This window comes from Trachemys scripta, chromosome 3 (genome assembly GCF_013100865.1).
Source record: "Trachemys scripta elegans isolate TJP31775 chromosome 3, CAS_Tse_1.0, whole genome shotgun sequence".
Classification (NCBI taxonomy): Eukaryota; Metazoa; Chordata; order Testudines; family Emydidae; genus Trachemys; species Trachemys scripta.
This window is the reverse complement of record NC_048300.1, coordinates 140,666,115-140,693,982: the sequence shown is the minus strand read 5'-3', so window position 1 is coordinate 140,693,982 and position 27,868 is coordinate 140,666,115. Positions and strand designations below refer to the sequence as shown.

At 40.5% G+C, this 27,868-nt stretch overlaps 1 protein-coding gene across 1 annotated transcript in view; it reads right to left on the bottom strand.

The window, feature by feature from the left end:
• The window catches only part of ME1 (malic enzyme 1), a 312,509-nt gene that overhangs the window by 177,302 nt on the left and 107,339 nt on the right, over positions 1-27,868 (bottom strand). The gene's annotated exons all lie outside the window — the stretch shown is intronic.

Genomic DNA, 27,868 nt, shown 5'->3' with positions numbered 1-27,868 from the left:
AAATACAGTATTACTTTTAAAACTGATTCAGCACTCAAAAAGGTAAAGGATTGCCAAATTTGGCCATTCAAGTGTAAACTCTGATTGATTTAATTTAAAATACAGGATTTGGCTACATGGTTAAAACAGATAAACCAATATTAAGATAAAACTAAATTTAAAACATATTTTAAATTGTTTATGAATTTCATAGGATATTTGTCTCAAACTACAAAATAAGATTAATTCATGTAGCATATGATATAGACGCTTTTCATGCAGATCTAAAAAATATATTTGGCAGGCTGAAAAAGAATAGGCCAATTCTTATGAACTAAAGTATAAAGTGTCCATGAAATGCTGTAGGTTAAATACAAATTATAAGAATACAGGAGCAATTGCATACATTATTTAAAAATATAGTCCACCAGCCTGTATGGTTAGACATCCCCTTTGACTTGTGTGCAACAAGGGCCTGATACTACAAGATTTGCATATACAGCACTTGCCTTGGGCCCCCCAAAAGAGTAAATATCCTATAGTTTTGAATGTACTCATAATTTTACTTTAGCAGAATGCTTGGAAATTGTTATTTAGCACTGCAAATAGAGTGGAATTTATACCAATGAGCTACAAGTGTTATTTTAATTCTCCTATTCACTGATTTTTTTTAAAATCATCCTACAGTCCTTTTGCAAAATTACCTCAGCTGCAATGGGAGTTATATGCACATAAGAAATGCAGTATTATCTCATACACCATGTGAGACAGTGGGTGAAATACTAGCTTTAATGAAGAAAACCACAGAAGTCTCATTGACTTCACTTTTAAAAACCATGGAGAAAATGACAAAAATGAAGATTTCAGTACAAGTTACCCAGGAGTAAGGTAAGATTATGAATCTTATTATAAAATTTGTCTTTATTACAGAGACAAGAAAAACTATATAAACATTTACTGCACGTGGTCTCTCAGTCCCACTGCCACCTCCAGGCAAATGGACCCATGGCCATAAGAAATCAATGGAGCCTCACAGATTTCATTGGAGTTCTCATGGGTGCAAAGGGATCCACCTTCATGGATGTGGTCTGAGGAAGAGTTCTGTATAAGCTCAAAAGCTTGTCTCTCTCACCAACAGAAATTGATCCAATAAAAGATATTACCCACCTTGTCCCTTTAAGATATTTGGGACAATTACCTATTAAATACTATCAGGTAAACATTTAAACCTTTTAGATCAAGTTCCTCCCACACAATAATAGTCCAAAATATACTATGAAACTTGTTCCATTGATCCACGCATATGATAAGCACCTAGGATGCATTATATTGACTAAGAAATGCGGAATAAGTATTTCAGATGGTCAATATGTTTCACTGTGCTTTCGGTGACTAATAAGTGACTTTTCCACTCTGTTGAAAAATATAGTCAACACATTATAAGATCAAAACTCAGTCCCTTCTAGGTGTCTGGATTGGTTTACAAAGAAACTCATAACAATATAATGAATTCCATCCCCTGCCTTTGCTGCTCATAGAGTTCCTCCTAGATGACTGTCCAGCTTAGACCTTCTCTGCTCTAAGAGACAATCCCTTATCCAGGGTCAAGTTAACAAGCCCCGCTGCCTCAGTGATATCTATCAATGGCTCCATGCAACTTAATACTTGATGAATCAACAGAAAATCCGGCCACGCCAGTAAAAATACAAAATATAGGTGTCTCATATTCCTGCTTTACTTTAATTTTTACAGAGTTTTAGAAGATCTGTCAATATATGACATACACAATACATGCTACTCTAGTTACAAATAATTTATCTTTTTCTTCAAAATTTCTGCAAACACTACTTCTACCACAGATTTCCACCGTTAGCTAAAAGCATCTATTAACAGAAGTTTACATATTTTTATATCACACATTATCACAGTATGTTGAGCATACTGTATATATCCGATTGACCTAACAATACTGTTTACACCCAAAAATTCCTATCCAAAGGAAAGATACAACACATTCTGTTTTCTTATTATAAGAAAAACAGGCAAAATTGGGTGCATTTATAAATACAAAAAACAAATAAATACAAAAATCAACCAAGGACACATAATGTAAGACATGACAATAAAATATGGAATAGAGAAGAAATCTGCAGCTTGTAAGTTAGCATTGCAGTGTGTTAACCCATAAGGTTTGGGTTTGTTTGTCTGTTTGTTTTGTGATGCACAGCACGGGCATTGTTATTTTGTAAAACTTGTAAATTACTGTGTCCATTCTATAAATCACCTAAGGCCAAATAGTATTGCTTAAGTGTTATAAGCATCGTGGAATTTAAAATTACTCTTGAGTACAAGCACACCAAAGAAAACAATTGAAAGTGTAAGAAAAGAGCTGTATAGACATCCTTCTTTTAGACTTAAACTGACCAAACATGTTTGTGTTAAATGAAGCAAAAAGCTGTATGGATTTTCTAAAGAGCTTGAGTCCAGCCCAGAGTGGTGAAGTGACCTTTTTAAATCTGTGGAGCAAGGTCTCATTGGAATGGATTCCTTGACAGGCGGAAATAAAAGCAGTATGGCTGCTTAAGAGATGACTTTGTTAAAACATTTGTAAGGAACTTTGCAGAAGTATGCCGTGTTCATTTTAGAAATCTGTTCAAGTGGGACAGCATCCAAACAACAATGACAAATAGAGATCAAAATGTAAACATAAGAGTCATGCCCCAACATTTTTTTCTCCCCATTTTTCCTTCTTGCTTCTTTCTACTTGTTTCTGAAGATAGCATTTATCTGACTATCCAGATACCCATGGTATTAGAGAGACAATTTTGTCTTTTTCATTTCTTGTCTCTGTAGCTCTATATTCAGTCTTCTCTCTCCTTTTCTTCTCCTGGTGTCAGTGATTTTCTCATCTCCCTTTTTTCTCTGACTTTCCAGAATCCTCTTCCCCAAATCACTCTTTTCTAACACCTTCTTCCACAAGGAGCTAGTTTTAAAGTCTAATGCTGATCTCAAACCAGTTTTACATTAATTTAACTATACCTAAGGTGACCAGATGTCTCTTTAATTTTATAGGGACAGTCCCGATTTTGGGGTCTTTTTCTTATATAGGTTCCTATTACCCCCCCACCCCCTGTCCCGATTTTTCACATTTGCTGTCTGGTCACCCTAACTATAACACTATGTAAGCTATAGGGGATATTCAGAGCATACTGGTAGGGCTGAAACTGTTTTGAAAATTCCCTTTGTGTCTGTTAAGGGACAACAGTCTCTCTTTATGCAGTTCAGAAGAGACTTTATCATCCTCAATGAGAAACATTCAGTCAGAAAAAACATATACATTGTAACCCTGCTCGAAGTTCCCAGAAATGTGGGCTAGTCTGAAAAAAAGTGAGAAGTGAGAAGTTTTAATCCTGAAGCCGGTTGATACCATCTGAGAAAGGAATATTAGAAATTTTCCCACTATGTAGCTGTAACACCAAATAAATGGGACCTAGCAACATTAAGGTCTGAGAGTTCGCTTCATATGCTGCCATACTGTTTAAAAACAGAAACAAAAAATCTTGGACACCTTTGGGCTATTTAACTATTTTTTTTCTATCCTTTGAATGTAGATGTTGACTCACCAGACAAGGTATTCAGTCAGCACTTGCATCCCCACATTAACAACCCATACCATAATACAGTTACATTTAAACAAAATACCATGGCAAGATCCTCAGCCTCATTAGGGCTGCTTCGGTCATTTTAGTTACTTGGGAAGGACACAGGGTTGGTGCTTGGGCAGCTCCATATATGCTTTGCTCCCATTCAGATTTGTACTACTACAGCAATTGTTTAAATGGAAATATAATATTAGGAAACTATGTATTTTAGCCTTCTTAATTAAATGCCACAGCTAGAAACAAAGAGGAAGGTCAACACCATATGGTTAGCCAGTTCTTTGCTGACCTTACTGCCCTATGGGCCAACAGTGCACACATTCCCATTCCACTTTCTCCTTCCCCGCAAGAGCTCAATGAGCCCTGTAGAGTGGGTCAGAATCAATGGAGTATTGATTGGGGGTTGGAAGCTCATTTGTACAATAAGCTCTTCTTCCTAATTAGTTCTGCATTACTCACCTGTGGAGCAAATGCAAATCTCCATAACAACTCTGTGCTCACTGGTTATAATTGTCTTGAGAATCAAGCAGCATAGTGAAGAGTCAGCACATGTGTTATTCTATTGTACCCCCTTAACAAAAGGTAACAGGGGTTCAAGATTTGACCCTCAGTAAGTGAGTGCACACAAAAAATATGTTAAAAGAACATTATTAAGGTTTCAAAGTCAAGCACTGAAAAGTTAGGCCATATCAGAATTAAGGTTGCCTGTGAAACCTTAATTCACCCCCCTTGTTCTTATGGATTATGATACAATCTTTAATTATAAGATCAAATAATTTTTTTTCCACAGGACCCCTGCCTCATTGGACAATACTCATTTAATAAGCAACTATTTGATATTTTATTTTTCCTCATTAAATATAAAATATAAATAAATAAAAATATGGAGATATACCTATCTCATAGAACTGGAAGGGACCCTGAAAGGTCATTGAGTCCAGCCCCCTGCCTTCACTAGCAGGACCAAGTACTGATTTTGCCCCAAACCCCTACATGGCCCCCCCTCAAGGATTGAACTCACAACCCTGGGTCTAGCAGACCAATGCTCAAACCACTGAGCCATCCCTTCCCCCACATTGTTTTCTCCCATGCCTTATCTGATGCACACTATTCAAACCCTGCTCAGAAGACAAAAATTTAATCTCCTCATAGGCTTTTCTATGGCACTCGTCACTATAATATCTGTAAAGAATTTATTTTCACAACACCCCTATGAGATGAGTGGGTATTATTATCCCCGTTTTACAGATGGCAAACATATACAGAGGGATTAAGGTAAAAAGTTACTGCTAACTTTGAGTGCCCAATTTGAGAGACCTAGCAGCTGATATTTCAGAGTACTTAGCATTATATATCACTTTATATATTCAAGCACAGCTCCCGTTAACTTCAGTTGTAGTTATAAGATTTGTACTTCTGTAAATCAGGCCCTAAAATCTCAAGTTGGGCACCCAGAAAATGAAGAACATACAATTAGTGACCACCTCTGAAAAATGTATTTTAAACGACTTGCCTAGCATGACATAGGAACTCTATAGCAGAAGACAGGAAAAGATCCAGTTCTCCAAGACAGCATTCAAATACCTTAATCATCAGATCACTGCCTTCCCCTGCCTCAATCACTGCACACCTTCCAACGTCTGCAAGAAATGAGATGGAGTACTACAGCAGACAGCCTCCTTCAAGTACATAACCCTGATTCATGCCCAGAGCAGAGTAGAAAAATAGTTGCACAGGCCACCTTGGTATTTCCTAACTCTTGAGTGATAGACTTTTTAACCACAATAATGTTATTTTAACTTTTTTTTTGCATGTTATTTCCTAGGTTTTAAAAAAATGCAAACTGAAAAAACAAATTCCATTATGTTGCATCATACTGACACCCACAAGGTTCATCAGCAGGGTTGGAACCTTTAGATCCACTACATACCTCCATCACTTGAGCTAATGGATTAACAGATAGCAGTAGTAGGTTGTTGTCCTCTATGTGAATCAGCACTAGAGAAGGATGAAACACGCATGCTGCCAGTGGGTTTCACAGATATTTGTGACAGCAGAGGAGTGGTGAGACTTGGGGACGTTGGGTTCCATTCCAGACTCTGGAAGGGAATGTGTCTAGTGGGCATATACTCTTCTGCTCATTCCCCTGAAGCACAACCCCTTTTGTCCCATCCCTCAAAACTGTCCACATCTCAGTAATATCTCTACCTCTCCACTGGCTCCTTGTCCGAGTCCAAGTCTCCTAATTTAGCCAGTCCCAGTCTTCATTCATCAGGCTTCTAATCTCATTCCGAGCCTTCTTGCCCAATAATTCCTAGTCTCATCCCTCCAGACTTCCCATCCTAAGATCTCCACTCCCAGTCTCAGTCTCCTTGCCCAGCAAATCCCTATTATGTTCCCAAATCCTCAATTTTTCTCTTTCCCACAGGGTTCCACTCACCCCCTCTGACCGCATCTGCAGTGGCTACCAGTTCCACTCTCCTTCCCTGAGCTTCACACCCAATTTTAGCATCCTTATCTCCCCCAGCTTCTTATCCCAGTCGCTCTGTGCAGCCATTCCCAGTTCTCCCCCTGCATGTTGGCTCTTTATGATATCCTTCTCTCTTCCCCCACATATACTTTTCCCTGAAGCACTGGTTTCCAGTCCCAGTCTCCTTGCATCACCAGTCCCAATCTCCTCATCCAATCTCAGTTCCCTCCCCCACTGGCTCCCTACCTCTCCACCCACACCTATTTCTCTCCCTGACTCCTAGACCAAGTCTTCTTGCTCACACAGTACCAGTCTCACTTCCTAGTTCCCAGTCTCTGACCACCTGTCAGCGTCCAGTCCCAGTCTCCACCCCTAGACTCCTTTTCCCAATCTACTCCCTCAGACATCCCCCACAATGCCCTAGGTTTGCCTCTTGTCCGCTCTGCATTGAATCAGATGGCTTCCTCCTGCATACTGCTTGGGGTCCTCCTGCATACATGGGGGGAGGGGTCATTGAGGGCACAGGAGAAACAGGCTCCCTGCTCTCAGTTCCAGTGCCTGACCCCACCACTACCTAGAGCAGCTATTGCAGGGAAAATTCAGATTCACTCCAGAAGCCCTGGTCTGAAGCATATGGAGGAGCTTTGTGGGAATGGTCTATATACCATCAGCATCAACATGGGACTGGACTGTGTACATATCAGCAACCAAGTACAATTTATCCCCTCACAGCTACTCTATGTAACAGGATTACAATGTGGAGTTGGTACATGTGTAGTCCTGTTACATGCAGGAGCTGTGAGAGGATGGAGCATACTTGGTAATTCTGTGGGGATACTATATGTGCAACCAAGTCACGTATAGGCGTTGTGAGGGGATGGAATACACTCCGTTGCTCTGTGGGGATGGTGCATGCAGAGTCTGCTCAGCACAAGGAGCTGTGAGAGGCTCAAGCATGCTCAGTGAGGATGGAGTTTTCAGAGATTTTACCTGTTAAGTTGTAGCAAGTCTCTACTGAGTGTGTGCGCGAACTGTGATTTTTGAAAGATTTATAACTTGGCTAAATTTGGGCAGATTTTCACAGGAATAGCAAAAAGTACAACCTCTGACACAAACCACGCCCATGCCAAATTTTAAGTCCTGCCTCCAGAGCATGGGGGAGACAGATTTCCAAAGAAAAGGTCACCAGAATTTTTTAATTTTGAAAATAAATTATTTTTCCACATCCTAATTCTCAGAAATGGCTGAACCGTTTTGGCTGAAACTTTCTAAAACAATCTGAGGCAGACACCCAGCCTGAAAAACTTCAGCCTGAACAGTTAAAGTTTGGCAAAGTTATAAGCAACTGTGTCTTATAATGGGATGTGACAGGCAACCTTAAGAACAGCGGTGCTATCAATGCTGCCTATAAAAACAGAATGGAAATTACTTATATGAAAGTGTGATATCTGTTTGCAGCTTTTTGTGCCTTGTAATATGCCTCTTAGTGAAAGACACCGCAGTTTTAATTTTGGCTCTAGGATGTCTGCCCAGATGTGAAGCAGCAGGAGAAAAAGCCATAATATAGCATACCTTACACTTCTATAAAAGATATGCCACAAAATGCTGCAACTCCAAGTACAACTATGGAATACCTACTGGCTAAATATCATATTGACAGGCTATTTCTATATCTTTAACAGAAATAAATAAGATAAAAATAATAAACAGGCAAATTTTTGTATACCAATAGTACCGAAGGACCCCGACCAAGACCTGGATAGTGTACAAACACAGAATACAAAGCAGTCTCTACCCTGAAGAGCTTATAGACAAGCTGTAGACAAGACAAAGCAACAAGAGGGAAGGCTATAACATACAACCAAAGTGAATAGAGTAATGGTCTGAAAATGTCATTTTAGTACCACAGTTTTTGTTATGGTTTTGTTTTGGTTTGTTTTTTTAATTTCTCAGGTGGGGTTCTGTGGGACGGGATTAACTAAACTAAGAGACAAAGAAAGGGAGAGAGAACACTGAAGGGAGTGGGTAAGGCTAATAGAGAATGGGGAAGAGGGGGAAAGAAGGGGAACATGAAATGAGGCTGAAGTGAACAAGGAGCATTTATACCCTGCTTATCGCCTTGGTAAATGAAGAAGTGATAATAGAGATGGCAGAATTCTTATATAGGGTTAGATATTCTGCTGTGCCCAATAATAAGTGGGTGCAGCTGGAGGGGGCACAAACAGGTTGCAGATCCATGATCCTAAAACCAGTTTATGCTAGTCCAGTCCCAGAACATTTTTAAGCAATCTGGGGGCTGCAATGAAGTATATCCACTGCCTAGGGCTCCCAAGAAGAGCTGACAAAAATTCAGATTTCCGGTTTGTGAGAAATTTCAAGATTTCAAAATTTAATTTCATTCTAAATCTGACCAAAACCAATTTTTTCAAAATTATTATGAACTTGAAATCCTCTGACACATGGCGTGTTTGAAACAAAATATGCTCTCTGGAACTGACAGCTGCAGACTCAAACTGACACGCTTGTAGCTGGAAGCCCTGAGGTCTTCAGCAGTCCACCAGGCAACCTGGCAGGGAACCAGCCTGTGATTCAACAAAAGTTTGCTGAATCCCAACTTGCTTTCTGAGACATTTCAGGTTTAACAAACTGGCACTTTTTCATGAAACATTTGTCAGAAAATGTCCATCGAGCTCTAGACTCAAAGGGTCATCCATCAGCCAGGACAGGAACGGTGATAGAGCAATAGTGCTCTTGCAATGACCCCCCCATGCTGCCTCTACAGCTGGGGATTCCCCACAATGCAGAATAGGAAATGACTGTTTTCTTGGCCCTTTGAGCTGCCAGAGCAGTACAAAAAGGGCTGGGAAAGAATCTGGTTTAAATGTTTTATTAATCATGCCGGCATATTTACTGGCTAATTTAGAATGTCAGATAAAGATTTTGTGTCAAACTGATAAGCAGCATAAGACATTTTCTATACTTCTCTACAGTGTGTCACCTCTGGCAGAAAAGTGACTAGGAATGAGACTCTGGAGGGGACAGGCCACAACAAGGTGCATGTTGAACACTCAAATTAAGAAGTACTAACTCAGGGGTAGAAGCAATAGTTAAATATTGACCATATTTTGCTAGGATATGGAAGGGAAACCCTGATCATGGACACATCTGCTTTTAAAAAAGGTTGGAGGAAAATACACAGTATAAATTCTGCTGGTCTTTTAGCATGCATATATACAGCTGCTTTCTAATTAGACACTTAAAAATAACAGCAGCAGCAACTACAACAACAAAGAAAAGGCAGAATCAAGCTCCTAGAATTCTCCTGTACCCATGTTGAGCCCAGTCAGATTTAGAAGTCTTTATTGTAAACACACATTCTGAAATTTAGAATTTAATGCACTCTTCACAAACTGAACTGAGACTCCCACCAAACTGAACAGACTCATTAAAGGGAGTTATGTTTATATAAGGGACAATATAGACTGGGACCACTGGGGCTTCCAAAGGTGACTCATCTTGGTAGTGACTAATAATTGCTGGCTCTAAGTTTGTTGTGGGAATTACTTTCCAGATAAAAAAGTTATTTTTGGACCAGATCGTGGGGTGGTGCTGATCTGCACAGAATAGTTTAGTATGTGGATACGCAATGTTGGCTTAAAACTTACCTTTGCACCTATTTGATCCTGGTACAGCCTGTCAAGGACTGGTCCCCTACACCGAGTTAAAGCAGCCAGAGAAGTACACCTCTGCCCCGATATAACGCTGTCCTCTGGAGCCAAAAAAATCTTACCGTGTTATAGGTGAAACCGCATTATATTGAACTTGCTTTGATCCACCAGAGTGCGCAGCCCCAACCCTTGGAGCGCTGCTTTATTGCGTTATATCCGAATTTGTGTTATATCGGATCGCGTTATATTGGGGTAGAAGTGTATTGTAATTTATGCCAACTGCAAATAGCCAAGAGAGGCTGAAACTACAGCCAAGGACCAGCATGGCACAGGAGCACCCTAGACATGCCCCCTTTCCTTCAGTCATACCAGCAGAAAGGAAGGGGAGTGATACAAGAGCTCTTTCACCAGCTAAGCATCACGGGAGGTGATCCTCCTTGAGCCAGTTATGTCAGTACCTGGGCAAATTGTGCTGGTAGGGTGGTACAAAAAGGCCATACTATGAGAGAATATGGCCCTTAGTTTAGTCACAATAAAGTAAAAAGGTTTAAATATATTGTTTATGATATTTTAGAGTGGAGATTATTCCAGTGACAGCTCATTAGTCTATTTTCCATTAAAATGTAGTCTATAAAAGTACATGTGAATCACAGCAATAAAAATAATCCTTTTTCATTCTCTTATGATAATGGGAGGCACTCACTAAGACTTGTTTAAAAATTTCAAACATTTTCCAATGGAACAAAGTTCAAACTTTTCTCATAACCCTAAATATTTTAACAAATACACTCAAAGAGGATATAGAGTAACAGAGGTAACTTATTAACTTCCCCAATGCTGCCTAAAACAACAACCTTAAAAAACACTAGTTCATAGAACAGCTTCAGTTCAATTCAGCAATGTTTCTCAGTCACCACTTGGCTAGTTTCCTGTATGTTGCACCTACAAGGAAGAGACAAGCTAGTCCCTTAGTTCCTGTAATGCAATCCATTATATAGTAGTGTTTAAAGAGGAAGTGGATCAAACCTCTGTAAGAGTAAATACTGTACTAAAAATGTTATGCATGACCATGCCCATTAAACGAAAAGTGTGTTTTGTGATACAACACACCAAAATAGACAATATTCCTGTTTCCTTCAGTTCAGCATTATTTTCTGTTCTTCATAACAACCCCAAATTTTAAATGTGTCTCACTTTTTTCAATCCTTTCTACTGAAATTCATCCCCATGCAGAAAATTGGCACCAGGCCTATGAGCCAACTATATCCCTCTAAGGTCCTATTTTGAAGAATTAAGTGGTTCATAGGCCTTATCCCAGCCCTTTACCCTGAATCCAGCAATGTGGAAGACCCCAGCTAGAGAAACAAGGACTTTAAAGTACCAAATAGGCCTCTATCATTTCCAATCTATATTCAGAAAAATAGGGTTACCATATTTCAACACTGAAAAAAGAGGACACTCCACGGGGGCTCTGGCCCCACCCCAACTCCACCTTTTCCCCATCCCTGCCTCCGCCCCCTCCCCACCCCCATTCCATCCCCTTCCCCAAAGTCCCCACCCCAACTCTGCCCCCTCCTCTGAGCACCCCGCATTCCCCCTTCTCCCTCCCGCTCTGTTCTTGGTTGGGGGTTGCTAAGTGCTTCATAAACTGTAAAACGTTTGTAAAACCTACAAAGTGAGGGTGAAACAGAGAAAAGTCTGTGAGCAAAACAAGCTGCTAGTGAGGGAGACATGGTTATCTATATGAGATGTTTTTATTTAAGAACCTATGGTAATACAAATAGTAATGATGATGATGGTGGTAATGCTACCAATAAGCAGTTAAGATTGGGACCTTATTCTAAACAAGAAAATAAATCTAAACCATGGAGAATGCAGTGAAAATTAATATTGATTATTAAGAATAATGGTGAGGTAGAAATAGCATCATGATGGTCAAGGAGAAGGGATTCTGCTAGGGCCAGGTAGTAACCATGGTTCTATTTAGTATTTCTGTCAAAGCACATTCACCGCTTAAATACAGTTCTCTGGTTTAGTTATTTGGTACAGTAACTTGCAAACCGTGAAGCCGGTAGCGCTCCGGCAAAAGATGCTCGGGGGACCCCGAGTGCGAGTGGCTGCAGCAAAACTAACAACTCGTACCGAGATGATGTCACAGCGGGCGACCGCCACCCCCCACAAATTCGGAGAGCCTTAATATAGTTGAAATACACTGAATTACAGATTTTTGGATGGACAGAATGGAAAAAATAGTATCTATTTTGCTAAAAATTAAGGACAGCTGTTAGTGTACAGGACTTCTGGCACTGCATTTCTGACTATACCACTGCCTCATTCAGTGACCCTGGGCAAGTCACTAAGGCCTGCTCTACACACAGATTTTGTGCCAGGGTAACTATTTTGGTTAGGGGTATAGTTTTTTTTTAAACCAATTTAGTTATCCCAGTACAACCCCAAGTGTGGACGTAATTCTATACTGGTACAAGCACTTTGATACCAAGTCCATGCCAAGAAGTTGTCCCACTTTCATTACACTGGTACTGTTAAAATGAGAGAATTTTCCTGCGCCACCAAGGCCTTACACTCGATCTGTTTCCACCTATTTATGATTTTCCACTTGCCGCTTTGTGATGCTCACACTGCAGGAGCTCTACAAGCATAAAGTATTTTTATGGCTGTGTATCACGAGTGGGGTGCATGGCTAGGAGCCTGACCTTTGCCTCGCCTCACAAGATATGGAGGTGCAAGACCTGAGTAACGTTTCCCCTGGGTCATGGTTTACGGACAGGACTCACAGGGCACGCAGCAGCCCGATGGATTTTCACCAGTTCCATTCAGGAAAGTAAACGGAGACACGGGGAGGGGAAGGGCGGGATCCTGCCCCGCAGACACACCCCAACAACATCCTCCAGGCAGCTCAACCCGACTAGCGGCTCCTCTCATGCCCCAGGCTCACCAGCCGCCCCAGCCCCTCCAGCTTGCCCTGTGACTGGTGCCCGGGGACGGGGGCGCAGCTCCAGCCCCAGGGGGACGCAAATCCAGACAGTGTCGGCTCCCTGCAACGTGCTGGCGACCACAACCCCCCCCCTCCGGGGTGCCCCCCAGCCCAGCGCTGGCTGCCAAGCGGCGCCCAGAGACACCCCACACCCAAAGGACAGGGGCCCGCGCCCCCCCCTCCCCCGACGGCTTGCTGCCTCACAGGGGCACGTTGGCCGTGTCGCAGGGGCTGCTGGGAGTTGTAGTTTTCGGCCGCTCCCCTCTCCCGGCTCTCCCTGGAGCGTGAGGCCCGGCCGGACTACAGCCCCCAGCATGCCCTGGGCAGGAGCCGAGTGTCGCACCGAGATGATGTCACAGCGGGCGACCCACACACACACATTCAGAGAGCCAAGCCTCCCTATTTCCCCGGACATGTTCGGCTTTTTGGCAATTCCCTCCGGACGGGGATTTGGGGACCAAAAAGCCGGACATGTCCGGGGAAATCCGGACGTATGGTAACCCTAAGAAAAATATCACCAAAACCAGAGAGCTGGTAAGAAACAAAATGAAGGACAAAGGCAGAGAACACCAGTCATGAGAATAAAAAAATTATAGATAATAGTTTGTAGACTCTTTAGGTCTGGGAATATACCTCACTGTTTTGTGGAATTACATACTAATGAATGATAAGTAATAATGATAATAATAAGGGACAACAACAGGCAAGCAAGAGAGAAGGATATCAAAGCTGGCTGTAACAATTTATAAATATAAAATTCTTTTGATCTGATATGTTGTCTAATTTATGAACATTATACTGTTTGATTATTATTGTGTTTTCAATATGATTACAAGGGGTTAATTCAAGTAGGAGTGGATTGCATGTTCACAGGAAAGTGGACAATAGCTTCAGATAGCTCCAAGGATTGATATTTAATGGACAATGCACATGTCAATTGCTTTGAAGTTTTACCTCACACCATACTGAGTTCAACAGCTGGGAACAGGAGCAGCTAATGGGAGTTTTGAGAGAGTTTTTACAGGGGGAGTTTGGGGAGGGCTATATAAACTTAACATTCTTTAAACTTAAAGCCAAACACACACCCTGATTAAAACAAAACTATAACAAAGGAAAGAGCTTCAGAAGTAAAAATAGAATACAGGCAGAAGTCCAGCAACAAAGTGGGGATTATCCAGTTTATTGCACCCAATGCAGCATGTATGATTACCTGCCCTATGGGCAGGTGACATATGTGTGCATTCAGTGCAAGGAGCTCCTCAGAGACTTTGTACAGGCTTTGGAGACGAGAGAGGCTGAACTGGAGGAGCTAAGGGAGACAGAGAGGTACATAGATGAGACTTTCCAGGACACAGAGGAACAGTCCCACCCCCAGTCTGACGGCCTTTGTGCTGTTGAGGAGGATGAAAATATCATGGAAGGAGAACATCCAACTGGAGCAGAGGTTGTGGTATCCTCTCACACTGAGGATACCTCTCGGGGGGGGGGGGGGGGGGGGGGGAGAGGGAACCCCAGTTTTTAGGAAGAGAAAGGTATTAGTAATGGGCAATTCAATCATCAGAAATATAGATAACTGGATTTGGAACCGCATGGTGACTTGCCTGCCTGGTGCGAAGATTGCAGATCTCTTGAGACATCTAGATAGACTTACATGTAGTTCTGGGGAGGAGCCGCCAGCGGTCGTGGTACATGAAGGTACCAATCACTTAAGGAAGGATAGGAGAGAGGTCCTGAAGGTCAAATTTAGGCTGCTAGGTAAGAGATTGAAGTCCAGGACTTCCATGATAGCATTCTCTGAAATGCTTCCAGTTCCACGCGCAGGGCCAGTTACACAGGCAGAACTGCAGGGTCTCAATGCGTGGATGAGATGATGGTGTAGGAAGGAAAGGTTTAGATTTATTAGGAACTAGGGAAACTTTTGGGAAAGGGAGAGCCTATACGGGAAGGATGGGTGCCACCTAAACCAAAATGGAACCAGATTGCTACAGGGTGGATTTGATTTAAATCAAATCGAATTAAATCATGATTTAAATCACTAGTCAGGAAAACTCGATTTAATCATGGTATTCTACATAAAAGTGCATTCTTGTTGGTTGTTATAACCTTAAAACATATTCTTCACAACTCAGAGATAGATGTAGGTTTCATTTTTAGAAGGTACACACTATACATTTTTAAACAGTGATTTATTTTGAAAACTTTTCAGATTAGTTTTACAGCTATATCAGAAAATGAATGATTGTTTGGTTATTTCATTTATCAAAGGTAATTGAAGGAGATATTTATGAAGTCATTGGCAGATGAACTATCTCCAATTCAACAGGTTAATCATTAATATTTGGAGGATTTTCTGACCATCCTGTATTAAGAGGAGAACATCACTCGATAGACATTTAAATTGTTTTATTTAACCAAAACAACGTTAAGTATTCTGTATTTTCTTCAACAGCAAACATATAATATTTTAACAAAATAAGCATATGTCCCTCACTTCTCACATTTATCTCCAGACTACTTCTTGTCCAGATCTATTCCGCCCCAACAATCTTTGATTCATTGAACTTTTTGAAACTTTGCACTTTTAGAGAGAGGTAAGGGATTGACTCTGTGTACACAAATTTGCAGAGGAACAATAGAGTTGAGGTCTGTTATTTCTCACCTCTATATATAATTTATTTAAAAATATTTTTGCTGTTAACAACCATGTTACCTCTGGAGACACAAATCCACAGTTTGAGAACTGCAAAACTAAGCCTGGTTTCTCATCAGATCCTACCTGTATTTTATCTTCCATCCTCTCCTCCTTACTAGTATATAGAGAATCTCCATTAATAGATCATCCCCTAAGGGATGTCTCTGTCCAAACCACATGCTTCTCTGCACCTCTCGGCTTTCCCCCATCCCTAAGTTTAAAATCTGCTCTACACCTTTTTAATTTTAAGTGCCAGCAATCCAGGGTAGATAAAAATAAATAATTTATTTTATGGACAAGGAGAAGAAGTCTGGAGATAAATGTGAGAAGGGAGGGACAGGCAGTAGAAACGAAAGTGAAACTGTTTGAGCAGCATATTCCAGAAGTCTTGAGGTCTTTCTGAGTGTAGCCTTCATTGATTTGAGATCTACCATACCATTCTCTCAATGGAAGGGAAAACCTATAATGGCAGCAGGCCATAAAAGGTACCCAGTTTGGGAATATCTTAATGAAGTACCTCTTCCTGTGGGTAAGACAGGCACGTGTGCAAACTGAAAACAGTGCAACAAAGAAATGCAAGGCCTGGTTGCCCGAATAAAACAACATCATGAGAAGTGTTCCTTCTCAGGAGGAAGCTGCATTGAAGATGATGAAAGGAACATGTCTGAACATGCAAGATCTTCAGGTTGGTAAACTCTTATTATTTCATATTTCTTTCTTAAGGACTGCCTTTCTTCCTTCTGGACTATTCTTGAATTCTCATGTTTGAGCAAAAAATATAGTTGTTACTCTATGGTACTATCATTTTAGATGCACTGGTGACACAAAATAAATAGCTGAAATAGGCAGATCTTCCTTTTACAATTTCACCTTTAAAAGCAGTACTTGCGTCAGTGAATGCAATGAGCAATACTAAATGAGCAGTATGGTAATAATAATTAAATAACTGCATTGACTTATTTTGTTTAGAAAAATCCATCCTCACCATACAGGATTCTGTAGACTATTCCCCTTAACATCACCATCATTTTCTATAGTTTCAGAGTTATCTGCCAATGATACTGTTTCAGTCACATAGCCACAGTATATCACCTGTAGCAAAAAGAAAAAAAAAAACCTCCATCATCCAGAAATAACCATAGATAAGTTTGTGAGAAGAACCAGCAGATTACAAAAAAGAGGTAATTGATTAAAAAATTGCCTGGTTTGTTTATGCAACAAACTCTTTCCGTATGACTGAGAACCCACACTTCATTAACATGGTTCAGTCATTAAGACCAGGATACAGTCCAGATGTAGCAGGAAAATTGCTGGATTAAGTGTATGAAAGAGAAATGGAGCAGTGTGCAAAAGGTCTAGAAGGTGAAATTGTTAACCTGAGTCTTGATGGGTAGAGCAATGTCCACAATGATCCTGTTGTATGTGCTTGTGTGACAAAAGAAGAAGGGAATGTCTTCCTTACAGAAACAATTGATACATCAGGAAATGCACACACAGTAGAATACTTACAAGAAGTATCAGAGTAACAGCCGTGTTAGTCTGTATCCGCAAAAAGAAGAACAGGAGTACTTGTGGCACCTTAGAGACTAACAAATTTATTAGAGCATAAGCTTTCGTGGACTACAGCATCCGAAGAAGTGGGCTGTAGTCCACGAAAGCTTATGCTCTAATAAATTTGTTAGTCTCTAAGGTGCCACAAGTACTCCTGTTCTTCTTTTTGCGGATACAGACTAACACGGCTGTTACTCTGAAACTTGTCATTATGCAAGGCACTGCATTTAGCCGTATGGAATGGAAATCCATATATGTTCCATTCTATATGCATCCGAAGAAGTGGGCTGTAGTCCACGAAAGCTTATGCTCTAATAAATTTGTTAGTCTCTAAGGTGCCACAAGTACTCCTGTTCTTCTTTTTACAAGAAGTAGCAGTTAATAGCTATAACAAACTGAAAAAAAATTCAAATGTCAAGTATGCTGCTTGGTCACAGACAATGTTGCAAATGTATCCAAGAGGAGAAGAAATTTAGAAGAGACTGAAGAGAGTCCCAAGCTGCTAACATACGGTTGCAGTGCTCATTTGATGCACCTTCTAACCAAATACTTCAATATTCCAGTAATAAAGGCTAATGTTGTTGAAATTGCAAAATGCTTCTCTAACAACCACTTTGCAGCAGCTGCTCTGAAAAAAGTGGGAGGAACCAAGCTAACACTCCAAGATATGCGCTGAAACTCAGTAATGAACTGTTTTGAGCACTGTATCAAGAACTGGACTAATCCAATGACAGTTTGTGAACAAAATCATGAAAAAATAGATGGCACTGTCACAGCCAAAGTTCTCAACACTGGGCTTATGAGAAATGTTGAACACATGCTGAGTATCCTGAAGCCTATTTCTATAGCCTTGAACAAATGCAGGGAAATAGCTGTTCTATTGCTGACGCTGTTGAAATTTGGAAGGAACTGAGTGAGATCTTAAAAAGATAAATTTGCAATGACAGAGTTAAATTACAAGCATTAAAAAAAAAAACGAATGGGACAAGCACTGTCTCCAGCTCATCTTCTTGCAAATATTCTCAATACTCGGTACCAGGGTCAAACCTTAACTGCTGAAGAAGGGGCGTTGGCTATGACATGGACATCCAGCAATCATCCCTCCCTAATGCCAACTATAATAAGCTTCAGAGCTAAGGGTGAACCATTCAAGAAATATATGTTTGCTGATGATGTTTTAAAAAAAGTCACACCAGTGAACTGGTGGAAGTCACATAAGCACTTGGATTCAGAGACGGTTGAAGTGATAATCTCACTTTTAACAGCAGTAGCTTCTTCTGCTGGTGTAGAAAGAATATGTTCTTCCTTTGGACTAATTCATTCCAAATTGAGAAATTGTTTGGGACCTGAAAAAGCAGGAAAATTTGTTTCTCTTTTCCAGATTATGAACAAGCAGGAAAATGAAGGTGAAGATGACGCAGTTAGCTGCAGAAGCCAATATTTTAAGTTTCTCATGTTGACCTGGCTGACAGCAGATTTAATTTTTGTGTTTTTTTTTTAAATATTTCATTTAACTATTTTAGTTAAAAACAATTAAAAAAACCTGACTTTAAAAAACTTGAAAGTTTAACTAAATTCAAAAATTCATATGTTTGTTTTGTTAAAATATTATATGTTTGCTGTTGAAGAAAAAAACCCAGAATACTTAACGTTGTTGTTTTAGTTAAATAAAACAATTTAAATCTCCATCTGGTGATGTTCTCCTCCTAATATAGCATGGCAAGAAAATCCTCCAAATATTAATGATTAACCTGTTGAATTGGACATAGTTCAACTCCCAGTGACTTCATAAATATCTGCTTCATTTACCTTTGGTAAATGAAATAATCAAACAATCATTCATTTTCTGATATAGCTGTAAAACTAGTCTGAAAAGTTTTCAAAATAAATCACTGTTTAAAAATGTATAGTGTGTACCTTCTAAAAATGAAACCTACATCTATCTCTGAGTTGAGAAGAATACGTATTAAGGTTATCACAACCAACAAGAATGCACTTTTATGTAGAAATCCATGATTAAATTGAATCTTCATGACTAGTGATTTAAATCAAATCCACCCTGTGAGAAACAGTCAAATGAAAAAAAGTCCCATTCAATTACAACATGTAATGGCAGACAGCTAAAAAGTGACAAGTTTTTAAAGTGCATATATACCATCTAAATAATAAGATGGGTGAACTAGAGTACCTCATATTAAATGAGGTTATTGAGATAATAGGCATCACAGAAACTTGGTGGAATGAAGATACTCAATGGGACACTAATACCAGGGTACAAAAATATATCAGAAGGACAGAACAGGTCGTGCTAGTGGGGGAATGGCACTATACATGTAAGAAAGAATCAAGAGAGGTAAAAATCTTAAATTAACCAAACTATACCATAGGATCTCTATAGATAGTAATTCCATGCTCTAATAAGAAGAATATAGGAGTAGGGCTATATTACTGACCACCTGACCAGGATGGCGATAGTGACTGTGAAATGCTTAGGGTGTCCCGAGCCTCTGTGGTTTGAGCATCGGCTTACTAAACCCAGGGTTGTGAGTTCAATCCTTGAGGGGGCCACTTAGGGAACTGGGGCAAAATCAGTACTTGGTCCTGCTAGTGAAGGCAGGGGGCTGGACTCAATGACCTTTCAAGGTCCCTTCCAGTTCTAGGAGATGGGATATCTCCATTTATTTATTTGTTTGTAGTGTTGAGATTAAACAATACTTTGTTTTGAAAAGGCTGTTGTGGGTCACTTTATTCACCACTGGTCACAACTCCTGAAAGGAACTTTTGTAGGTAGACAAACCCATTCAAACCTGCTAAGCAATCATGGTTGGTACAAAAGGGTCTTGTAGCCTGGAGACCTGGTCTCAGAGTGGGAGAATCAGGGGTTTCCGGTCAGAGAGGTGAAGGTGTCACCTGAAAGGGTACAGTTAGAGAGAAGCCAGAATCCTGCCCCACGTGGAGAGAGGAGATGATGGAAGCCATATCCTGAATGAGATGCAGGCATACCCTCTCACCATGCACTACCATGCTAAGGACCAGTACCCAAGCAGAAGCATCAAATTGGACCCTTTTAAACCCTCCAACCACACTGGTACCTCCCTCAAGATTTGTTCCAGACAGATTTCAACTGGCACCAATGACTTCAGTGAACTATATACTTTAAGGTGAATGTGAAGGCCCCCTCTACTTTCTCAGACATGCCAAAGGACTGTGACCTGAAGCCAGAGTCCTAATCCATTGACCTCCTACAGCTGGAGGTAAAAGAGATAAAATGAAGGGAACCAAAGCTGGGCAAGACATAGAGGCATACCCTCTTATCATGTATTGCTGTGCCCTGGACCAATGCCCAGGCAGTCCCCACTAGGTTACAGGGACCTCAATTAAACACTTTCTAACCCATCAACTGCACTGAGACATGCCAAAGTTGCTACAGTTGTCATTCAAACCCTCAAAACTAGACCTTCAGGATGCTGGGTGTAAGAGAAAACCCATACAGCAGTTTGCCAGTTTTGCCATATGGTAACAATCCTTTCCAGACCCCAAAATTGGTGATCAGCTGAGCCCCCAATATCAAAGAAGTTCAAGCGTACTAGTTCAAGGGTGTGAAGTGTAGGGCTGAAACAGGCCTATATGCAGTTAACTATAGCAACCTCCCTCCCCCTCCAGGCAGGAGCCAATCATCCAGCCCCATTACCACCTCCAGTGGCAGTAGCAGTGGGCAGGACAGGCTCTAGTGCCCAGATGCTGCATACAATACCCCTTCTCGCCCATCCCTGCAGCACAAGAAAAAGGGGGAATGGAAAGGGAAAAGAAAGAAGCAACTCCCCTTCCCACAGATGAGAGGGGGAGGAGGAGAGGAAGAGAGCAGTACCCTAACTGCTCCTAGTTCAGATCTCATCTGCCTTCCAGCCCCCATCAAAGCATGTACCTTGGCTAGAGAGGTGAGCATTTTTTGACTTACTAGTTAGGTCTGGCTAAATTACTAATATTTTAAGCTTTTTGAAAAAAAAATTATTCTGTTTTTTCCACACTATTTCAGCATGTCAGCTAGGTGAATTATGGTCACATGGCTGCACCAAAAAAATCAACAATACTGACTAGAGTGATCAAAATATACACAATTGGACTAAAGAAAATAGGTAATAGTAGAACTCATTCCATTTAATATGTTACTCTCAAAAAATAAAATAGAAGACACTGAAAAAACATGGTTATTTTGAGAATAATCTGAGTAAAATATTACAAAGCTCTTGGTGTGGAAGACTTTAAAACCAAGAAACATCTATTCAGTACACAAAGCACAACTGCGCCTGTTTATTTTGGTCTTTTATTCGTTGCTGCACAGTCTGAAGGTCACTGTAATATATTAAGGGCTTCAGTGATTAAACTGTCTAATTCAGTACAAACAGTTATTTAAAATACATATTTTTACATTAATGGAAAAAAGGTGTTTTGATATCTGTTTTATATTAAGTTTTTGCCATTAAATGTATTTCAGAAACCTACCCATAATAGGAACATAGATAAAACTGACTGTCAGAAAATAACAATCTCCTTTGTTTAGAAAAACAAACCACAAGTTGCAGTCCTGAATATTTCAGACTGCTAAAATACATTCCTAAAATTGCTATAATACAGGGCAGACACAGAAAGGAAGATGATCATGAGTACATTTCTTTTTGTTGCTTGAACAAAGGATAGCTGATCTAATTATATTCCCAAATTATTCTACTGAACCATAAGTAACGGATATCTTAATTAGATGGCATCCTTTTTGAAAAGGCAGACCTTGGGAAACATTCTGCTTTAAGGGGTCTTTGAACAGTTCTGCCCCAGTGGCCACTACATTATTTTGACAGCTGCTCAATAAATAACTTCATTACTTACACACTAATAGGCACAAATAGAGCTACTTAAAGATTGTGAATGACAAAACAGTTCAGCAGAGACGAGCATATTCATTACCGAGAGAGAGGCAAATTAGCTTTTGAAGCAAAACAGTGGGTTATCACAAAAACACATTTGTTTTATTTTTCTACTATGTCTAAGGTATAGCGGAACTACCAATAAAAAATATTAGCACTCATCTAGTAGGAATCTTGCTATGCTAGTGAGATGGAAAAATTAATACAAACCATGTAAAATGTTAAATGTATGAAAATTCAGACCACTGGATTTTTTTTTTTTTATGTTTTATTCTTTTCTGTCTCATTAAAATAGCAAACTTTCCAGTATATGGATGCTAATATTATCTATTATCATTTGCGAACAGGGCTGCTAACAGTGAGTTTCAAAGGGAGTTCTGCAGGTGAAGGAGGAGCAAATACGGGACCCTTGGGGTAAGTGGCTGTCTGTAGTGTGTGTTTGTGTTTGGGTGTTACTTGCTGTGTGCTGGGCTTGTGTTTGTCTGTCTGTCTGAAGGACCGTGTGCTGTGGCTGGCAGTTGGAAGCTGTGAGCTTCAAAGTAAGGTTTGAAAGCTAGAAGCCTCGATTAATTGGCTGAGCCTTAGTGGGTGGGGCTATCAAGAAGGCCAGTGCTTTAAAAAGCAGCGAGCGAGCGCCCAGGGAACTTTGCGCACAGGGCTGCTAAGAGAGAGTTTCGCAAGGAAGTTTGGAACGGGAGTGAGAAGGGGGCAAGGTTCACTTGCCATCCTTTTAAACCTGTAAACTAAACTATATTCAAAACTTTTTGATTTAAACAAAATCCTTTCATTAACCTAGGTACCTGTAGGAGAGAATACAGGCAGAATACGCAGTCCCCTTTATAGTGATCAGTGATCGCGTACTGGTCCATTAACATATGGATGGAAGACTATGTGGCTGCCCTACAACTGTCCAATATGGAAATGTCATTGAGGAATGCCACTGTCATTGCCTGTGCTCTTGTCAAGTGTGCCCATATCTGCTGAGAAGGTGTATCTCAGATGCAGTCTTGATACAAGACGTTACCCATCTAGAGATGGTCTGCGTAGAGACTGCTTGTTCCTTCATGTAGTCCACATATGATACAAACAAGCAAGGCAAAGCAAGGAATCGTTCAGTCCTATTCTGATAAAAGACTCTAACGTCTGAAGGCATTGCTCCTCTGGGGAAAAATGTGGCTGGGAAAAAAATACAGGCAAATGCACCACCTGGTTCAAATGAAACTGAGAGACCATCTTGGATACAAACTTTGGCTGTGGCCGGAGTATAATCTTGTCCCTGGAGAGCTGCACGTAAGGAAGCCCCATCATAAGGGCCTGCAACTCACCCACCCTCATGGCTATCAAGAATGCAGTTCTCTGGAGACAAGAGGGACAGCGGACAGGGACCAAGGGGCTCGAACAGAAGGCCCATTAAAGCTGCTAAAATTGTGTTCAGATCCCACAAGTGGATAGGCTCTTGCACTAGAGGATGCAGGTGGAAAAGTTCTTTCAGAAATCTCATCACCGTGACTTTGGAGAAAACCAATTTCCCTTGGGTAGGTGGATGAAATGCTGATATTATTGTCAAGTGTACTCTTAGAGAACTGAGTGCTAAGCCCAATTGCTGAAAGTGTAGCAAGTACTCTAAGATGTCCTGGATAGAAGTCTCCACTGGAAGGGCCCTGCGAGCTAAAGACCACACGGAAAACCTGTTTCACTTTGCCAAGTAAGCCGTTCCAATGGAAAGCTTCCTACTGTTAAGTAGGACCTGTTGGACAGCCTCCGAGCAAAACTCTTCCTCCTCGTTCAGACACACAGTAGCCAGGCCGTAAGGTGCAGGGAGCTGATCGCTGGATGCAGGGTGCAGCCACAGTCATGTGTGAGCAGGTTGGGAAGGCGAAGAAGCAGCATAGGAAGCTGAACTGACAGGGCGAGGAGGTCCGAGAACCATCACTCTCTCAGTCACACTGGGCAATCAGGATGAGCCTGGCTCAGTCCGCCTGGAGATGACCTGAGTAATGATTGGGATAGGAGGGAAGGCATACGACAGAGCTGACTGCCAGCTGCAGTGGGAAGTGTCAGAGCCCGGTCTGAGCCCCTCCCGAGAGCAGAATAGGTGACATTTCCTGTTTTCCCTAGTTGCAAAGAGGTCAACTCCATGGCTCAGGGACAAAAAACTTGCTGAGGTGATCCGCGAGGTGGTTATGGACCCCTGGTAAGTGGACAGCTATTGGGGTGATATCTTCTTTGATGTAGAACTGCCACAGGTTGAACTGCCTCCAGTGAACCAGAGTGGACTCCTCTTTGTTTGTTCACATAGTACATTGTGGTGGTATTGTCAGTGAGTATGGGAACCACTGAATGCCTGATACAGTCCCAGAAGGGACAACATGAGTTGTGGATGGCCCAAAGCTCCAGCATGTTGATGTGAAGCAAGGTCTCCTATTCGGATCACAGACCCTGCACCCTCAATAAGTCCAGATGCACCTCCTCCCCCCAAACCAGAAGGGGCATGTTGGTAACGGCTGACTTGGTCAGAGAGGGCTGAGTGAAAGGAACCGACAGGCTCAGAAACACATGGACTGTCATGGATGGCTGTGATTGCAGAGACAGCTGTCGAATTGCCCGGAAGCCATTTATCTCTTCCCCAGAAATTATTGAAGTCTCTGCTTCTCTTCCTACTCAAAAAAGATAATGGTGTCTCATTTTGACTTTCTACCTCTAGGATCACTGGTATTTTTATTTCTCTTCCCTCACCTATACTAAGCTCCATCCATTTCTATCTCCAAAGAAAGTTGATGGTGTCCCTGTTTCCTAAATTGGCAGAGAAATGGAAAAAGAGAAAGATGGTCCATTATATTATCATTCTCTCATTGCAGAAGCGAACTGGGGCTGATGTCACTGCAACAGAACTGCTGACTACTCACCTCCCCTGTATGCTCCTGGGCCACTCTTCGTTAGACAGCAGGAAGAGCTGGGAATGTGGATAAGGAAGGGAAAGGGAGCAGCAGTCACTGGCTCACCCTCTAACTGCTCAGTTCCCAGCATAACCGGCACCCTGGGGAGCCCTCCTATAGGACACATGGGCTGCCCAGCTCCCTGGCTGTTGGGGACACAGCTGTTCTGTGAAAAATTCTGACTTATTTTGTTGTTGTTCTATTAGGGGTGATTTTTTGTGTGTGCAAAATCTTGTGTGTGCAAAAAATTCCATTCCAGGTCAGCTCTACTTTAAACACACAACAGTGCCAGAGAAAGAGACACAAACGGGACTTCATTTACATAAATCCATGTTTTCTAGTGGTTAAAACAGAGGACTGGGAGTGAAGAGGCCAGGATCCTAGTCCCAAATATACTACTAATTTGTAGTAATTTGCCATATGCTACTGATGTTGGGCAAGACACTAAACCTTTTAGTGTCTCAAATTCTCTATCTGTGAAATAGAGATATCCACTTTTGTAACCTGCATTGAGATTCTTGTGCTACCTAAATGATGAGCATTATTTTATAGTCACATGTGATGGAAACGCACTAAAGCAAAAGACATTCATTTTATGAGAGTAAAATGATGACATACTTTGACTACAAGCCAATAGCACAGACCTTCCAAATCACAGAGAACTGCTGCTAGAATCAAGATGTTTCCAAAGTTCCATCCACCCACTATTTTGGCTAAATTTATGCATATAGCTAATATTCTGGGACCAAAAGAATTTATGCTAAGTGGTATTAAGAGAGAATCATAGCTGTAATGTAATACAGGTATAATGATTTAGAGTAATTTAAAGATGAAAGATCAAATTCAACACACTGAAAGTGGAAAGAGTTCAAAGTGAGTTGAATTACTTGCACCAGGGTTGAATTTGGTCCAAAAACCTACATAAACTGTATCAATATATAGAAATTGACAATTGTTGAAACTGTCCTCTCCCCCTTCATTAGAAAAATCGATAGTATTTTGCTGTGGATTTCAGGAAAAGAAAAGAAGAGGGGCTACAACAAACAATAGCGGTTAAATTCTGCCTCTATTGAAGTCAACCGCAAAAGTCCCTTTGACATCACTGGGGCCAGGATTTTTCCTGTAGAATTTAACTACTGGTTACATTTCCTTTCCTGCAATATAAACATTCTCTTGCCCTCTATGTCAATCCTATCAAATCACAGAGTTATAGATAGCAATACACAAACAAACAAAAAAGAGGGTGGGGGGGACTTGTTTTTCAATTGAAAAAAGAAAACTAGTAATAAATGGGTTTCAACCTCTGTAATTAAGTAAAAAGTAGCTGGGGGACATAACCAACTGTATAACCATGACCTATTTTGAGGCACATATATATAACTACATACAACACAACATTAAGTATTTACTTTATATAAATTCTTTTACTAATCCATTACAAATTAGACATGAAGCCAGTTTTTTGTTATTATCTAGTCTCACAATAAAACCTCTCGAGGTCCCTTCCAGTCCTATAATCTATGAATAAGGAGATCCTATCTTTTCTTCTCATTATCCACAATATTAATACAAATTATGGAAATTAAATTGTGAAGCATCTGGAGAGTATAGGTCAACCATCTGGAAAATTCCTATGTTTGCTTATTTTAAGGGAAAAACCTTTTTGTTTCAATTTTTAAGCACTGACGCAGCCACTTCAAAAGCTTAATTCAATAGTATAGTAAGACGAAAAAAAACATGATTTAAGGAGGTTATCATTAATTATTATAAGTACACAGGAATACCATAATGCAATTAAGGGCATGAAGCTTAAAAGAATGTGAAATCCTGGCCCCACTGAAGTAAACGAGAGTTTTGCCATTGATTTCAGAGGGGCCAGAATTTCACCCACATTGTAGAAAATTATGAGTGCAGAATACAACCAATTTATTGGGAAAAAATCCAGTGTCTATGAATACCATGACTAGTTTACATTTCTTCTGATTTCATCTTCCATCATACAAGTGGATCATTTATTCTTATTGGTTCTATTTAAATACAAAACAAATCACATGATCAGAGCAGGAAATTTGGTCCATTCAGAGTATTTTAGATGCTACCTCACTGCTAAAGAAATGTTTTATTTAGCTGTACAGTTCTATATAGGTCTTTCATTTTGTTAACAGAGGGGCACTGTTGTCTGTGTGCTTTCAGTAAATACAGTACAATATGAATTCTGCAAAGGAAAAAAATCCCCAAAACAGTGGTTTTTCATTTCGTCTACAGCTGTGGATGAGTTTTTAGTTCTAGGATTTGTACAATGCAATTCAATGAGACTTCTGTGGCTTCCCCTGTTCCAGGGACTCTAGATATGTGAAAGTCACCAGCACCGGAATTTGCTCATTTTTGGTTACCTAGCTTTCTCTTTTTTTCTGTTCCATTTAACATTGTAGAAGTTAATTTGTTGTTTTATTTAACACCCTCACCACCAGCTGCTCTTAGAGGATGGGAAAAAGTACAATACACAGGTTATGCAATCCAGTTGTAAATAGTAGTACCGTGCAATGGGACTTTGGGTTTGGAACCCTCTCTGTATTTCTCACCATGTGTATGGAAAATATGAGGATATAGTTTCTATAAGGAATGCTCCCTCTAAACTTTCTTTCTTCAAATTTTAATGTTTTAGAAAAAAGGAATCTTTGGAGTTAAATAGGGAAAATGACCACTGATCTACCAAATCTCTCTTTTGTAATTGTGGATAAGTAGATATTTCAAATGAAATTATCTGCTTGAGGAAACCAGGCTAACCCAGCCCACATCAGCAGTGTGGCAACTGTTTTACATATCCCCTAAAAGGAGAATGCAGGTCAAAGCATTAACATTCTTTAATGCCATCTGTTTGTCTAGTGAAATATTTCATGATGTTTAAATAGCCATTCTTAGTTCCACTTCCTGATACACCTCTACCTCAATAGAACGCGGTCCTCGGGAGCCAAAAAATCTTCCTGCATTATAGG